Consider the following 17189-nt stretch of genomic DNA (forward strand, 5'->3'; position numbering starts at 1 on the left):
CCTGTTTCCTGCCCTTAGGAGGACGGGCAGCGTCTTCCCCTCCTCGTGCAACTCCTCAGAGCTGTCAGGGCCGTTTTTTCGAAACACCAATTTGATCCCTACCTTTGTAGCGTGTCAGAAATTTTCATTGTTGCCCTATCAAATGCAGTTAAAGGGTTTTTTTCCCCCTATTTTTACATTCCATCAGTAACCTGTGCGAGGCGTGCACTTGAAATGAAAAATACTACTTTCAAAATGACAAACACTGAACACAGGACATTTGTTACCACTAAAAACAGCCCTCTCTGTCTATGGAGGACATAATTCATTCACTGATACACGCACCCACATTCTCTCCAGAGAGTTTCGAAATTCACATGCACTCCCAGCACTAAATTTTGCATTTCAATTCAGGCATTAGCTATAAAAGATGTGTAAAATCCTATGTAGTCAGACAGAAGCTGCTCCCTATTGGCTATATAATAAGCATCTTAGGTGGCTCCAGGGTACAAAATTATTCCAAAAGAGGCGTGGATAAAATCACACTGCATAAATTGATTCTAGATCCACCTGTTCCAGGTGCCAGCAAATATATTTTGCTAAAGCCATCTGCTTGTCTTAAAAGCTAACAGTTTTTGAAGACTATGGCACAAGCAATCTGCAAAGTATACAAACTTCAGAAGCCCCAAACCCTTAAACTGCAAATTGCTCGTAGATCATCTAAGCGGGACTTAGCCTGGCTGCTGTGCAGGACTGAGATGGCATCTCAGCTCACGGTCTGAGCACACCCCACACTGGGGCATTTCTTCCATAGCACGAGGCTGCTGGAGGACTCACTTTGCAGCATCCTCGCGTGCTGTTCCCAACTGCTGAGGCTCCCTCCTGGGTTTGAAGTAATGATTGAGCCCTTCAGTGCAGCGCGGCACTTGGCCAAGATCGAATGGTTCCTGTGCTGCTCCTCTGCAGGTTGCTGTGTCCCAGGTGATCGCATCTTGCTGCACAATGGGTAAAGTCAAACCTTGGAAACTGGCACTGAGCGATTTGTATGGCTTCTAGCAACAGCCTAGTAAAGAGTACATTATGCAGTGGGACTACCAAGCCCATAAGCACTTTGCCCGTTGCACAAAGCAGGTTTGTATTTATCAGGGTCTGGTCATGAACACACAGCACCTTACAAGCACAAGCTCCTTCAAAGCAGCTTATGGGAAGAAAATATCCCGTGCTCTTTCCACAAATGACCCGTTACTGAAAAGCAATGAAATGACACAGATGACTTAGAAGCTCCCAACATGTTCACAACTGATCTGAGGATTAAGACTAGCAATCAGCATGTTTACTTACGATCTCATTCAAAGCTTACTAAAAAGTAAATAGGACACACCAGTCCATAACCAACACAGTGCTTTGGTGTATGCTTAATTATCAGCACATGAATAGCCCTGTCTCCTATTTAGAGTCATACGCCGTAACTTGGTAACATCCTTCACATGCAAATTACCGGCCAGACTTATTATATTCCGAAACAAAACAACGCATATCTACGTGTGGATGTAGATACATATCTGGTAGCAGTCACCCTTCCGAAGTATCACCGCGCATACACTTCCCAGCAGAAAATCACTTGGAGCTATTTTGGATGGGCCCTAAAACTGAGTTCTTTCTGGGAGGTAACTTAGGGAGCCGAAGCGCTGTAGTCAAGGAGACCTTGCGTACTGAGTCACGGCAGCGCCTTCGGAGCTCTGCTGCACTTTGCTCACACGGTGTGAGCCTGGGGTGGGGGATAATGGCCCTTATGAGGTATTTGCTGGACGACAACGAGAACAGCGGTGAAATAAACACGGAGACTAACTGGGTTTGAAGAATAACCTCCAGTAAGCAAGGCACTGTGCCCACAAGCCCAAATACTTGTCAAAGACTTGTGTCGTATGCAGACGGCTGCCACTGGAACTCATGAAAATTGCAACCATGGACAGAGATGGGTATGTGGGAAGAATCAGTAGCCCACAATGCAAAAGGAAGAGAAACAATGACTTACAATAAGCCTGGCTGACACACTCTTCAGTGAGTTGTTTTTTCTCTCCTTAAAAAGAAAAAAAGGCAACAGCAGTAACAAAGAACTGTTATTTGATTCTCAAAGTCAACAGCACTCATATTCGAACACAGCCTATTTGAAGGCACAGCGGGGATAGCACTGTAATTCTCCACTGTTTGCGTCCTGGACTAAATAACAAAGATGCAGCCTAAATAGTGGCAGTTCAGCCTCACAGGATTCAGTCTCTAAAATGTAAGTCCATCACTTAAGACGTACTTTGCAATCTCAGCTGCTGCACAGTGAACAGCAACGAATTCCACCCCCTTGAGAATCGGCCCGAATCGCCTCCACCGCTGCCTGCATAAGATTACATTTCCCTTTTTCAGCTCTACAGCAGAAGTCGGGCACGCGGCGCAGCAAGGCAAACCTACTGCAGACTTCACACAGGGCTTGCACCGAGGCAGCAGATACAGGTGCTGTATTCCAACAGTGGGACACGGCCACAGCACCACATCCCTCGGCACCTCCCAGCTGGCTGGGCCCACTGTGGTTCTCGCCATGGAGAGGAGGGTCCAAGAGGCCGCACTCAGAGGAGGGTCAGCAAGGCTGGAGCCCAGCACCCAGTGGAAGACCCTCTGCAAAACCACCCATGGCTCTTGCTCAGAAATCAGCTAGGAAGCGCTAACCGAACGATTCCAGGCAGACAGATAAGTAAAAGGTGAAAAGGTTTTTAAATGCATCCTACAAGCAATATTTTATAAGCCGGATCAATATGTTTCTCTAGGCTGGAAACAAATGAGTTCTCAAGCAAAGTTAAATTTAGGAAAGGAATTGTTCATTTTTCTTCCTGTGGAAAGCGGTACTGACAATTCCTTGGAGGCCATTTATAAGAAGAGCAATCCAAACCTGGGGCCCCATCGCACTCTCCCTAAAATCAGTGCAGTGAGAGGAGGTGAAGGTCACCGCTGTCAGCCTACTTAAAGGAGAATTGGGGTAGCTCTGAAATCAGGCAGCATCGCCTTTACATTCCACGCTGGTCGCATCGGTATGGGGAAGTGATGCAGTCCTGAACTGAAACCACGACAACTTTGACCCTGCTTCATTTACGCAGCCAGCTAACTTCGCTGCTGTCTGCATGAGGAATCACCTGGATAAGGGCTCCAGGACTACATCCCGAGTTCCCAGCCGCCGGCAGAAGCAGGACGCTGATGTGAAGGCAGAGTGGCGGGTTTCTTTGAGGCACTGTTTGTTGCTGCCCCCTTTTGCCAAACGGCGAAGCAGCAGCCCAGACTTACACAGAAACTTTCAACGTAGTGTTTGTTTTCAGGAACACAGGCTCATGCAGACGGTCTCATTTAACCCTAGCGTGGCCGCTCACACGGTTACCAAACCTGGCTAAAATAGAAAGGCATCCTCCGCGCCACATTGAAAAGTCACCCAGAACACCCTGCAGGAACACACCTCCAACAAGGCCTGAGCGTGCCTCTCCCCGAGCCCGGCAGCACTTCTCCAGCCGACTCCAAGCTAAGGCAGAGAGAAGCAGCGGCTGTAAGCTCTGGGTGCGTGCTCCCCCCCATGCCAGCTTTCTGTCTGGAGAATAAATAGCAACCATTTCAGGCCACCGGAGCCGTTTTGCTTGGGCACTTGCTTCGTCCCACTGCAAAGCGGCCGAAATCCCACGGCACCACCTGCATCAAGTTTCTGTCGGGCTCTGTGGATTCCAGGTGACCCCATCCCCGTGCCCTCTCTTCAAGTCTGTGTGACCTGATGGGGGCCACCTTGTTGAAAGCCATTCCCCGTGCAGACCTCCATCCCCTGCGTCTCTCTGCTCTGCCCTTTTGTCCTCTGGGGTTGTTCTTTTCTACTCTCTGCAGCTTGCCCCCCCTCTCCTCCCAGCTCCGTGCTGAGGGCAGGGCAGTGCTTCCAGCAGTCCCACAGGCCGGGGGCACGCACAGAGCAAATCTCCGTACACCGAGTGGCGCGAACTGGCTCCCCCCATGACTTCAGGATTAACGTGTTGCTGACAGGGGAGGACAAAAACTTAATCTCTCGGAGGAAAGAAGGCAAAATAGCAGGAGAGAAGAAAAAAAAAAAAAAAAAAAGAAGGAGAAATCGCCTCCACCATGCTGACAATGGAAAAGGAGCAATGTGAAATGAAGAGATCCCCACGGCAGCCTGCCTTGTGCAGAGCCAGCTTGGCATCCCATGCAATCTGAACAGAAAGAAAAGTTGTAGTTCAAAAGGGTGAGAAAAATGAAAAGAAGACAGGGACGATTCAAGTAGCTGTTTAAAAAGGAAGCCTCTATTTAAAAATCTGGAGTAATATGGCTAAATATCAGCGTGATTTCTCCTTTTCCCATTGCCTTCTCTGCAGTTTATGACCAGTTTTCTCCCTTGGGCGCTCACAAATCACTCGTATAATCGAGGAGCACTGTGCTGTGCGCGTAGCTGGAACCAGCTCCTCTCGCTCCTCGCCTGCGCTCAGCCCGCATCTCCACTGATCTCAAGCAGCAGGGAGAACCAAAGCCCATCCTAACTTCTAGCTTTGCTGCTTTCCAGTATGCTGGCAGTGCAGGCAGCGCGGGGTCTCAGCTCACCGCTGAACCCATCCGGGGGCGGAGAGCTAACCTCGGAGAGCTAACCTCGTGCCGCTCACACTGTAATTTGGGAGAAGTATTTTCTGTAATGAGAGGGAACGCTCGCCCAACAACAAAAAAGGAAACTTTACTAGGATCCCAAACCGATATATCCGTGCAGAAATAGTTCAAGGATGAAAAAAGAAACAAACAAACAAAAAAAGCAAACGGGGACTGGCATCAACCGCGTTTGGAGACCTTTCTTAAGGACAAGAGAGTCCAACCTGAGCCAAGAGAGAACAGTGAACCCTTAGGACACAGATACTCCCTAATACGCTCCACCTAAGCCCATGAACAGACAGGTTGAGCCCGACTTGGCAGCACACCTTTTGTTTGTTTCCTCTGAGGCGTAACAGCAAGCATGCTCCTGGGCAGCAGCGCCGAGCAGATGGCAGCGTTGGAAAATGCACATCTCCAACTTTTGGTGTGGGCGTCGGGGCCGCAGCCACAAAGGTTGGTTCGGGAATCCCCCCCCTCCCCGTAAGTTTCTAACAATGCACGGAGCTACGGAGCCGCACAAGGCTCTCTGCTTCCCTCTCCCTCTCCCCTTCGCTTTTGATCTCCATCAGAACGTGAGCTGAAATTTAATGGGCCACCCCTACCACAAAGACAAATTACCATCCGGGAAAAAAAAAAAGAAAAAAAAGAAAAAAAAGGGAAGAAAATAAAGAAAAACAAACACAACAAGCGTTACTATCCCCGCGTCTAAGCTCTCCGGCTTCCCTCTCGCCGCAGCCCCGCTCAGCGGGTTTACGGGAGAGCTGGAAGGTGAGGGGGAGAGAAGGAGCGAAGAAATCACCTCCGCCGCCTCCCGGCTCGTGCCCTCTCCAGCCCCTCCCGTACCGCGCGAGCAGCGCCCGGACCCCCCGCGCTGCCCACCCCCCAGGGCAGGAGGAGGCGCCCCGCGAGGTGCCCCTGCCCCTCGGCACCCCGGGCCGCAGCGGGGGCTCCCGGCCGAGCCACCAAGTTTGCGCCGTCCCCGCCCCGCCGCCTTCCCCCGGCCCCGCCGCCGCCGCCGCGCTGCGCTTACGGGCTCTCCGGCGGCTCCGGTGCGGGGCTCACGGGCGCATCGCGCTCCGGCTGCAGCGGGAGGCGAGCGGGGAGCGGAGCGGAGCGGCGGCTCGCCCCAGCCCGGCGCTTAGGGAGCGCTGCCCCGGGCCATGCGAGCGGCTGCGGGCAGCGTCCCCGCGACGCGGCCGGAGTTGGGACCCAAGTCCTGCCCTGCGCTCCGCTGCCTCTTCCCGGCGGCTCCTATCGGCGCGGCTTCAACTCTTTCCATCGGAGACCGGGGGGGGAGGCGGAGGAGGAGGCGGAGGAGGAGGAGGAGGAGGTAGGGAAGGAGGAGGGAGCTAGGGGCTGGCAGCCCCAACTCGCACTGATGTCAACTAATGTATTCAAAGTTCAACAGGGCATTTCTTCGCGGGCGGATCGCCCTCCCCGTCGCTCGCAGCCGGGCCGGGGGGTGGGGGGCGAGGGGGGCCGGCCGGAGCTCGACCTCCGGGCCCCTGCCCCTAGGGTGCTGGCGGGGGGAGCAGCGCCGGGGGCTGCCGGCGTGCGGAGGGCGGAGAGAGGCGCCGCCGAGAGCGCGGGGAGAGGCGGCGGCGGAGCGGTGGTCGTACGGAGCGCCCACCCTGCAGGAAGGGCAGGGCCAGGATGGGAGTGGGGGGCACCGGGGCGAGCACGGAGCGCAGCCACCGCCCCGCCCCGCCCCGCCGAGCGGACCCCGAAGCGAGCCCCGGGCGCAGCGCGGCCCTCTGCCGGCGTCTCCGTGCCCCCCGCTCAGTGGAAGGGCGAGAGGGTCCGAAGCGAAGCCGGAGGGGGGGTGGGGGGGGTATGAGCAGCGAAGTTTTGCCCCGCAGGGGCGCAGGCGGTGAGCGGTAAACTGCGAGCAGCGGAGGGCAGGGGCACGGCGGGGCCCCGCGGGCGGGGGCAGTGGGGTCGGGGGGCGGCGGGGGCCGCTGGGGCTCCGCGGTGCTGCTACGCTCCTTTAAGCCGGCGGCGGGCGAGCTGACAGCTAAGCGGGATCTGTGGCGATGCACAAGCAGCCTGGCGGTAAGAGGATAAAAATACAGCCGGGCTGTGTTAGCGACATTTAAAAATTGCTAGATAAGAGCCTCGGTTATTTATCTGCTGGATCCTCCGTAGAATGGCCTGCACTGATACCACTGCATATGGATGTGCACGTATATAATGAGGCTGGGATTGTTTTTTTTTTTTTTTTTCTCCTGTAAACTGATCCAGTCATTGATGTTGACAGTGTGTTATAGCTATATAAAAACAGTGACATTGTACGGTGGCTTATCAATCCTGAGACTGCCAATTGCAGCGGCAGTGGGTGTTTCACAATTCACGTCTCAGAGAAGTAACAGCATAGAGATGATCATTACACAATACTTAATTACTTGGCTATTCTTCTTCATTTCTCAGTTCTCCCTTAATCAGGCAACTGTATCACTACATCCTTTCATGCAGCAACACCTTTTCGGATGCAGCTTGTGTGAAATAGTCAATACGTTATTTATACATATAGCGTTTGCAGTCTGATTTCCACTTTAAAACTGACACTGGAAAGTTGAGCTCGGGCAATGAGTACAAAGGAAACGCGGTGTGGCTGTGGTCCTGCTCAGAACCCCTGCTCTGGGATGCACCTCGAGTCATGCAGGGCTGGGAGCTGCTGAGCAAACTGCCCCGTGCACGGCAGCATCTCATTTGCCACTCATTTTGCATCGCCATCTCTTCTGTACACCTACAGAAAAACCCTTATTTTAAGCTTTCAAGTTCCCCCGTTTCCCCAACACGCAGGATGATATCTTTCAGTTTAGTAACTTCAATGTTAAATATTGATGCTCGGCAGGCTGGGTGTTGGGAGCAGGACGCGGCGCAGATCTGTGCTGCTGTGGTGGGGCACTGCTGGCTTTGTTTCTCAGCTATGAGGTTTGGTCACTGAGGCCTCGGGGATAGAGCACCACACTGGGCCACTGCTCCACAGGTGATTTCCAGCAGAGTCAGCTCTGCCTTTTCCCCTAAGGGGAACTAAGTGTTTTCTTTTTTTTTTTCACACTCTGTCAACATTTATAGATCTCCTGCGTAGCACTTTTCTGTTAAAGAAAAGCTTGTTTGCCCTAAAAATCTGGCATTTTCCTGCTTCCGTGTTGCTGTTTCACCCCGCAAAGCTGGAGATTCTGCTGGCCGCCTGCAGGCATGCACTGCTCAGAGTCCCACAGGTAAAGTTATAAGGAAATCGTAGAATCACAGAATCACCCAGGTTGGAAAAGACCTCCCAGATCAGCCAGTCCAACCATCCACCTACCACCAATATTTCGCCACTAAACCATGTCCCCAAGTACAACATCTAAATGGTTCTTGAACACCTCCAGGGACGGTGACCCCAGCACCTCCCTGGGCAGCCTGTGCCAGTGCCTGGCCACTCTTGCAGAGAAGCAGTTTTTCCTGACATCCCACCTGAACCGAAGCGCTGCAGTGCTTCCTCGGCTGCTTGTGTCCCAACGCGCAGCGGGGCCTCCCTGAAATCTCTGACCAAACAAGGGAGCTACTCAACTCCTTTTAGTAAAAGGCTTGTGATGCGAAGTAGTGCCGTTCAGTTTCTTCGAGAAAGAGAGAAAGATGGGGGGATTGCCCGAGGAGCGGTGCTTAAGGGAGGGTTTCCCAGCTGCGGAGCGGAGAGGCGGCAGGGAGGGCTCCAGCCGCTAGGTGCTGCTGCTGCCTCCCGGTGCGGCGCGGGGCTGCGGGCGGGAGTGGGAAAGAGCAGCTGGGATGGAGATCTCTGGGGCAGGGATACGGCAGCCCCAGCCTTTCTGTGAGCCGGGTGGTCCGCAGGCAGGTGGTACCCCGAGCTGCGGCTGCGTTTTCCTGCCTGGCCGGAGCAGGCTGTGCTATCTGCATTTGCACGAGGAAAATCAATCCGTTCTGGCTGAAAGCGGCTGCACAGACCTGCTCGAACCGAGCTGCTCTGGGCATGCAGATAAGCGTTACCGGGTTCCGGGGGGGATCTGCAGGATAGCATCGACCCGAACCTCGCCGTCCAGCAGCGAGACGGCAGCATTCAGTCCTGTCGATCGCTGGACCGCGGTTCCGCAGAGGGAGCAGTGCAATTAGAAAAGCAGTTTTGCTGCAGATGGGCAGAGCGTTTCACATGGAGCGAGGGAAGGAGCACATGTCAGGGACGACCTTTTAAAATGTTGCTTGAATGGAGAGTACGTACGGTCAGGTATCCAACTTCAATAGTCGACTGTAAGGTTTTAATTCCCCATAGCACTGATAGGGGAGAAGAAGGGTTTCCATGGGGAAAGCACTGTAAACATGCAGCAAAATGTCCTTTACAACTTTATGCTGATGCCAGTGACTGATTGAAGTGCAGCCGGACTGCCTTTCTTGGCAGTGTGGTGTTTTCTCAAAAGGGAAAAAAAACACACTTCTAAATACAATATCAGCAAATACTCAGAAGAAACGGCATGCTGCACTAGTGATAGTAAGCATTATCCTGAATATTTAGATCTAGATCTGAAGCCAGATGGCCTTTAGCCATAAAATATTTAGGTACAGGGCTTTTTGTGCTGGAATTTAAAATAGGTTGCTAAGTAGTCACAGTTGTGGTTTCCGGCCTCAGGCTGATGGCGACAGTAACATTTTAATTTATACTAAAGAGAAGGCAAAGTTAAATCCGTGACACGAAGTGAAAGTCAGATGACCTGAAAGCAAGAGCATACAAATGAGCTCCCTGGAGAGAATAGGCTGTGATGGAACAAATGGAATAATACAGAGGGATGACTTGACACTATCACCACAGCGACTGTATTTCACTGCTTTGGGAAGAAATGAAATGAGCTTAAATTGGGACAACTGCTTTATTTTCAGAGAACTAGATCTGAAGCCTGTGCTGCCTACAGACAAGTGATATACATTTGTTTCTCCCGCTGAAGACAGGTCCTGTTAATTGCCAATTTTCCTATGTCTCTTGACACGACGAGGTCAGGAAATGTCATCACAGTTAACAGACGCAGGCCTGAGTATTCCCACTGAGGCTCACGAAGGCAGAAAGGTCCCCATCTGCAGAAAAAGACTGATGAAACATAAAGGTTGAGTTAGCTACACAATACAGCAGAAGGGAGGGGATGTCAGCCTGAGGCTCTTATTGCCCAGCGAGAATCCACACCAAGGTAGGATATACATGGCCTAGCAGTCACCTGTTTGTTGGCAAATAAAAGTTTTCAACAACGCCATTAAGAGGTCTGATACTACATCAGAAACTGTTTTTCCCCTTCCTCTAACTCAAGCTCTGAGGCCACAGGCTGCGTTTATTAGAAGTTACTTCTGCCTTGAGACTGAAGTGTGAAACCTACTGCTGAACACCGTTATTGTGTTCCAAGATGTATGTTATCTAAGGGACTGAAAACTTCCGTGGTAAATACAAGTGGGAGGTTTTTTTTCTTGGGGAGTATAGGGACCATTGCAATTAAGCCTTAAAGAGATGTTGTTTGGCACATAAGGTATCTTAGTGAGCACTCTGTACAAGGTCTGGATTTCAATAGAAAAGGAATACAGGACTGTTCCCAGCTTACCCACTGACTTCATACCAAACATTAGGTCATTCAGCTTCAAGATGAGCTCAACACTCATCATTTCCCATTACCACCTTCGCAGTATCTTGCCATATCCTAACTTTCATTTAAACAGCTGTGTTAACAACCTTTACAGAAGCACACTTACACAAACTGCTGTGTCCTGCAAGATGTTCTCTACTGAACAATCTGGACCTAAATATGAGTAGGCTTTGAAAGTATTAGTTTTTCTTCCTTCACCTGTTTATGTGATGAGCAATGTCTTGATAGTGACAGTTTCAGTGTCAGGTTTGGCAAATGTAGTTCTCAATGTACTGGCAATATGAACGTACTGGCAAAACTGAATGTCCATTCAGCAGATCATAATTCTCCTGTAGTATTTGGAACTCGTGATCTGGAAAGCCATTTGGAGGACTTAAGAAGCTCAGAGCACTCCGTTAATACAGTGTCCTTCCATACCTGCATGCTTTTAATGAACTTAACTAAAATCCATACTGTACCTACTTGGTGTGTGATATTCAATTGCTTATAATCAAAACCAATTGACTTTAAAATCTCACCCACTATGGCTGCAGGGCTGTTTAAACTAAAAGGTCAGGAGCAAAAAACTTTTTAAATATGAAATGTTTTTTTGTTCTTCTCATTCAACATATGAACTGTTTCTGAAAGTGTAATTTTATCTTCAGGCAGAGGCCAGTTAGTTTAAAGTTCAAGTCTTCATTCCATAGATTTCCAGACAGATATTTAAGATGAGGGCTTAGGAGAGGATCTGTATTCTGTCTTCACCTGCAATGGTTGGGAGCAAGTGACAAAGGCTTTCCACTCTGAAGAAGTGGACCCACTGGAAATGATACATAAAGACACATTGGCTTTGGTCATTTCAAGTTCTCAGCCAGGTAAGTGTAACTTCACAGGGTTCAGGCATTTCCCAACAGTAAGCCTGAGATGTAATCCTAAAACCAACAGCTCTGCCTTTCCTGTTGTAGGTCTGGTCCCTCTTGAGCTGAAATGTACCCTTTCATGACGTGGCAAGACACCAGGTGGCCCCACATTAGTGAAGCCTTCTTGTGAAGTACAGAGAGATGGGGGTCTCCCACTGAGAGCCCTCTCTGACATCTTCACTGCCTGATTCATTGAGGCAAGGTGGCTACTTCCTTTCCACACGAATGGAGGGGTGGTGAAAGCAGTCCTGTGGTGAATGGGAATCTTGGACCTAAGCTAAACTGGTAATATGTGGAATATGAATATTCATTGTTATTCTGCCATCGGTAAACCTGAGCACCCAGAGGAGACTGGGGTGGATGTTACTGCAACATGCTCCCTGTTTCAATCTGAACAAGTTGGAAGAGACAGCCATCTTCTTGCTTGCAGCACTTCAGCAAGGAGATTGTGGTATACCACAAGCATTACATTAGCAGAAGGCTAAGAACACCATCACATGAGACTGTGCACTGCACTGCTTCCTAGCTGAGATTGTCTGCTTCCCTTCACGAGCACAGCCAGGGATGTCAATAAAGACAAATGATTGCAGCAGAGTGGGCTAGTGCACTGAGAGGCTTTCTGCATTGCATTTTCCACAGGTAAAAACCCTACAACCTCTTCCACAAAATACCACATTCTTCCTTCAGTATGACCATCACAACACATAGTGGCATCTCAAATATAAGGCACGACAGCAAAGCAGACAGGAGCTCCACAGTGAATTCTGAAGACATGCAGTGCAGATCAGGGTGGCTGGAGCAGGCACCGTCAGGTACTGAGCTTTAACAGTAAGCCAATATAATCCTTCTTCTCAGATAATTGCAACGACTTTCTCTACACAGATAATCAGTAAAATATAAATAGCTATCTTATGTTTCTTCCCAGTTCAAAGTTATCCATCAGAAATGCCTTTAAATATGAGTGTTGATTATGCACATTTAATTACTACTTATTTTTCTAACTAGCATAACTTATACTGCAATTTGTATTGTATATTCAGCCTAGCTTAGAGGTAGGAAGTATTCCATGAATTCTGGTCAACAATTATCAAGAATTTTATTACTGACAGAAAAGCAGAAAATTACCTTTTGCTGACTAAGCCAATACATTATCCTACTGTTACACCATATGGCCATGGATGCTGAGACACAATGCATCCTCATCAAGTGACCCCCAGACTGGAGGAATGATACATTGGAGGGTAGGGTTTTCATTCAGAAGGATGCCGACCAACTGGAGGAATCAGTTAGATGGAACCATGTCAAGTTCAAAGGCAAATGCAAAAAAGGCATGAAGGTCAGAAGCAGCTCATGCAGCACTCCAGGCTGGGGCTGAGCAAGTGAGCCCAGTGGAGCCCGGGGCCTGTAGAGCTACTGACCAACTGGAAAGTCTCCAGGGAAGCCAATTAGAGGACTGGAGCACCTGCTATGCACTGTGAAGCTGGGACCACTGGGTTTGGTTAGCCTGGAGAAGACCAGCAGGGTATATAGTTACACTATCATAATCCTACAGACCAGATAAAGCCTAACTTTTCTCAGAGATGCTCAGCAAAAGGACAAGAAGCAACAACCACAAGCTGCAACAAGGGAAATACTGTTCGGAAATACAGAAGAAAATCATCTCAGTAGGACTGACACATCACTGATTTTGGGACTCTTTAATCTCTACCCTTGTTGATCTTTAAAACTTGGCAAGGTCCCTAGCAGCCTGATCAGATTTTGAAGCTAGCCCTGCTTTGAACAGGACTTTGGACTACAGGCCTCTAGATGTTCTTTCCAGCCTATTTTTTTTTGGTTATCTACAACATAAGATCCAGTTCTATAAAATACTAAGCACTGCAACTCACCTATCAATCATAAAGTTGTTTGAAGCTCTGTTAAAGATCAACAGAATTGGCTTATTAGAATAGTGACCTATTTAAATCTCAGCTGTGATTTCATTTAGTAGGTAACTAGGATAAGTGTGATCAATTATTTGATTGCCTATATATTGTGCTCAGATTGTGATAAAAGATTAAGGCAACTGAGGTTTGATTCTTTTCTATCTTTCCTCAAAGATAGAAAACTCAGTAATGCTAGAGAAGAAAAAAGTCAGAAAACTGAATGGAAGCACCACATTTCATGTAAATATTATCACTGATCTATGATACAATCATTTCCACAGTCAGCAGGCCAAATCTCACTAATAATTCCTTCCTCATCAAAACACATTGGGTTGCTTATACAAGTAAAGGTCTGCAGGCATGCAAATTAATTTGTAGTAAGGTGGTTAAAGTTCTAAATCATGTATTAAATTACGTTTATTGTACAAGTTTAACTTCATTTTCCAAGCTAGTCACATGCAACAGAGATGTAGTAATGTAGGTATTCCAACTGAAGGTGTAATTTGCTGCCGGTGCCTTCCGAAACAACATTTGTAAGTCAGATCACTGGAAAGATCAGTGGTTTGTGTTCTGGATGTCATGAGATCAGAGAGGTGGAATATTGGCAGAAGATTAGGTTTATTTTTGTATATGTGCTTGAAATATTAGACTAGGATAGCAATCAACTTGTAGAGTTATAAACCCTGATCCAGCAAAGCAAAAAAAGTCATGAGCAAGCCCATCTCAGGTGGGCAAGGAACATAAGTATCAATTCATCCTTGAACGAAGTCCCATTTAAGTTCAAGGAACAGCGGTGGTATTCAAGCACTTGTTTGAATTTAGGCATGCACTACTGATGACTAGGGGCATTTTTACTTGACTATCTCTATGTATCACCCGCAGACAGTTTTGATTTTTCCCCACAGGGAATTAAAAAAAAAAGGAGAATCCCAATATTAAATGTCTGTCTGCTTGAGCCTGATTAAATAGAGAAATTAACCACCAGTTTCTCTAGTGTCAGTGTGGGCTAAAAGCATTCATTCTCATGAATAAATGTATTTGGTCCTTTAAGAGGCTTGGCTTGAAACGTAACAACCACTGAACCAATATATGAGCAGCCAGACTAAGATATGAATGCCTTCCATAGAATGGAAGAGGCTGGAGGGGACCTTAAAGATCATCTAGTTCCAAGTCCCCTTTCATAAGCAGAGTCGATGGCCACTAAACCATGCACCAGACCCGGGGGCCCAAGGACCCATCCAGCCTGTCCTTGAATGCCTCCAGGGATGGGGCACCCACAATCTCTCCAAGGCAGCCTGTGCCAGTGCCTCACCACTCTCCAAGTAAAGAATTTCTTCTTAACTTCCAACTTAAGCTTCCCATCTTCTAGTTTAAAGCTATTCCCCTTTACCTTGTTACTAGCAGACAATGTAAAAAGGCACTCCCCTTCCAGTTTGTAAGCTCCCCTCAGGTACCAAAATGGCACAGTGAGGTCTCCCTGCAGCCTTCTCTTCTCCAAGAGAAACAAGCCCAACTCCCTCAACCTGTCTTCATAGGAGAGATGCTCCAGCCCCCTGAGCATCTTCATGGCCCCGCTCCAACAGCCCCACATTCCTCCTGTGCTAGGGGCCCCAAGCCTGGACACAGGGCTCCAGATGGGACCTCACAAGGGTAGAGCAGAGGGGGGCAATCCCCTCCCTCTCCCTTCTGCTACCCCCTGTTGATGCAGCCCAAGATATAGTTGGCCTTCTGGGCTGCAAGCATGCACTGCTGGCTCATGTCCAGCTTTTCATCCATCAGGGCCCCTGAGTCTTTCTCTGCAGGGCTGCTCTCATGGGGTTCCTCTTCTAGTCTGTACTTGCACCTGGGATTGCCTTGACCCAAGTGGAACACCTTGCACTTGGCCTTGTTAAATCTCATTAAATTCTTGCACACCCACTTTCCAAGAGTATCCTAGGTCCCTCCTGTAACATGATGGAAAGAGCAACAATGACAGCAGAGCAGCAAGGTCCCAGGCTGCAGCAAGCAAGGACTTGCTCAAATGTAACAGACATAAGCATAGAAATAAGGGAAAGCAGCTGCTTACCTTCAGAAGGCCTCAGGTACATAGATCTCCAACAAAATGCCCTTACCTCCACTGCCAGCCTTTAAATGAGGTCTGGGTAGGGGTGGATCCTGGCTACACCCCTTCCGGTCACTCAGGAGCATTGCTTGCACCTGAGCTCCCCTGGGTTGGCCCTCCCTTCCCACCAGGTGCTCAACCACTGGTTCAAACCATGACTTAGCATTTCCACTACACCTCCCTCAGGAGCTTCATCCTTTACTGTTTGTAGGTTTACCTGCTAATGCTCATCGTGGTTATAAGCTCTGACTCAAGAGCTCTTATTATTCGCCACCAAAAAATCACTGCATCAGGTAAGCAAACATAACAGATGCTGAGCTGAAGTAGTAGTACTCACTTCAAACTGTTATTTGCACCTGACATAACAACGGGAAAGACTATGCAGCCTAAATACCAATAATTTTTCACTACAGGATTCAAAACAAGCTTTGGTGATTGATGCCTCACTGATACAAATGATGACACCGAGAGTTCATAAAGCTACAGTGATCAGCGCTGAAGCACACATCCTCTACCTCCCTGCATGTCTTGCATTATAGCCACTTAGAGTTATTCAGAGGTGTTCGGATGGTGAGCCTGAATAACAATGTTAGAATTTGCATTCAGGTCTCCGTTTTTGTGAGTGCTTGAAAGCTGGTCTGAATAATCACATTCTCTGACAGTTATCTATGAAGTGCAGCAGGAGGTCTTCATTTTACAAGAATTCAGGTTCGCTTTAATCCAGATTTTCACCCATAATCTGGCACTAATTCTTCCTCTTAATACCAAGAGGAAGCCAGACAAGATCTTTGCATGGCCTTCAAGCAATCAGCAGCTTGCTTCCCAGGTCACCAATTTTCTTGACTGCAAACACAGCAATTCTTGAGATATAACCCACTAAAACCACTGCTGCCACAACATCCAAACACCTGCCAGTCTCAGAGCTGTGATGTCTTGCTGCAGCTCAGGACAAGATTCATTTAAAATTTCCAAATGCCTTTTTTGTTTATTTGCTTGCTTGTTTAAAACCAGCTAGACTCTAAAATAAGCATCCTTCTTTGATGTCTTTCTGTGTCAGGTATGTCTCTGTGGTAAAGCCAGCTGTGAGCGAGCTTTCAGCCAACGCAGAAAACAAAAAGGGCAACAAAGAAATGCAAAAGCACCAACATGCAGAGCGACCTGAAGAGAGCGTTACGTGTCTGTGTGCGAGAGAATAAGTGCACAATAACGAGTGTGAACTCCCAACATTCTGGCAAGAGAAAGCTGAATGATGAGGTGCAGTAAAGCGGGCGAAGGCAGCTCAGTTTCCCATTGTTTTCCGGTGTCAGTCTAATTTTGCTCCATTATTTTTCTGGCAGCCATGGTGCGTGTTGGAAAAATAGTGAGAAAAGGCTTGGGACACTGCAAGGGCAAAGAGAATCCAGGAGAGGTCTGAGGCACGGATTGTGGCAGGACCATGTTTGAAAATCACTGAGTCCACACATTACCGGTTACACTTGCTGTGCGGATTCAGCAGGAGATAATATTATTCGCAAGCAATGTTCAGGCTGTTCAGTAGCGGATCGTGCAGCAGCTGCTGCTTTACAGCCCCGAAATGGCTGTATTTCAGCAGTAGATACAGTGGTGCCAGTAGATTCTAAGTGTTTGGGCATTTCGCTAGTTAGAAAGGTGTTACAAGGTTGTATCATTTACTGTCTTTTACACAGATGTGTGCTTAATGGGAAAGCACGATACAACTAAGGCAACCTTCTCATTAAGGCTCCCCCAGGAACTCCTTAAGGTCACAAGTTTTAGTCTGCGTACTTTGAGGAACCACTTTTTGCTGTTTAGGCTGGGAAGGCATCAGGCCAGCTGGTACAATAGGCATCTCTCTTACCATGTTCACATACCGTAATGCTTGTATGGATTTTGCCTAAACTCATATGTGAGTTGTCATGGGATTCCATTCCCTGCTGGTTGTTTGCTGTGCTCTTGCACATTCCGAGGTGATTTTTCATGTCATGAGAAAGATCCTAGCAGT

At 48.6% G+C, this 17189-nt stretch overlaps 1 protein-coding gene across 5 annotated transcripts in view; it reads right to left on the minus strand.

Moving 5' to 3' along the window:
- Positions 1-5940, minus strand: part of SEMA5B (semaphorin 5B) — a 254626-nt gene extending 248686 nt beyond the window's left edge. For 3 of the 5 annotated variants that reach the window (XM_021398000.1, XM_021398002.1, XM_021398001.1), the window contains exon 1: positions 5678-5939. The gene's annotated coding sequence lies outside the window, so the exon portion shown is untranslated. Of the gene's footprint in view, positions 1-5677 lie in introns of all 5 variants that reach the window. The other 2 variants (XM_021397999.1, XM_021397998.1) reach the window with 1 other exon arrangement.

The sequence above is a fragment of the Numida meleagris genome, chromosome 5, assembly GCF_002078875.1.
Source record: "Numida meleagris isolate 19003 breed g44 Domestic line chromosome 5, NumMel1.0, whole genome shotgun sequence".
Lineage (NCBI taxonomy): Eukaryota > Metazoa > Chordata > Aves > Galliformes > Numididae > Numida > Numida meleagris.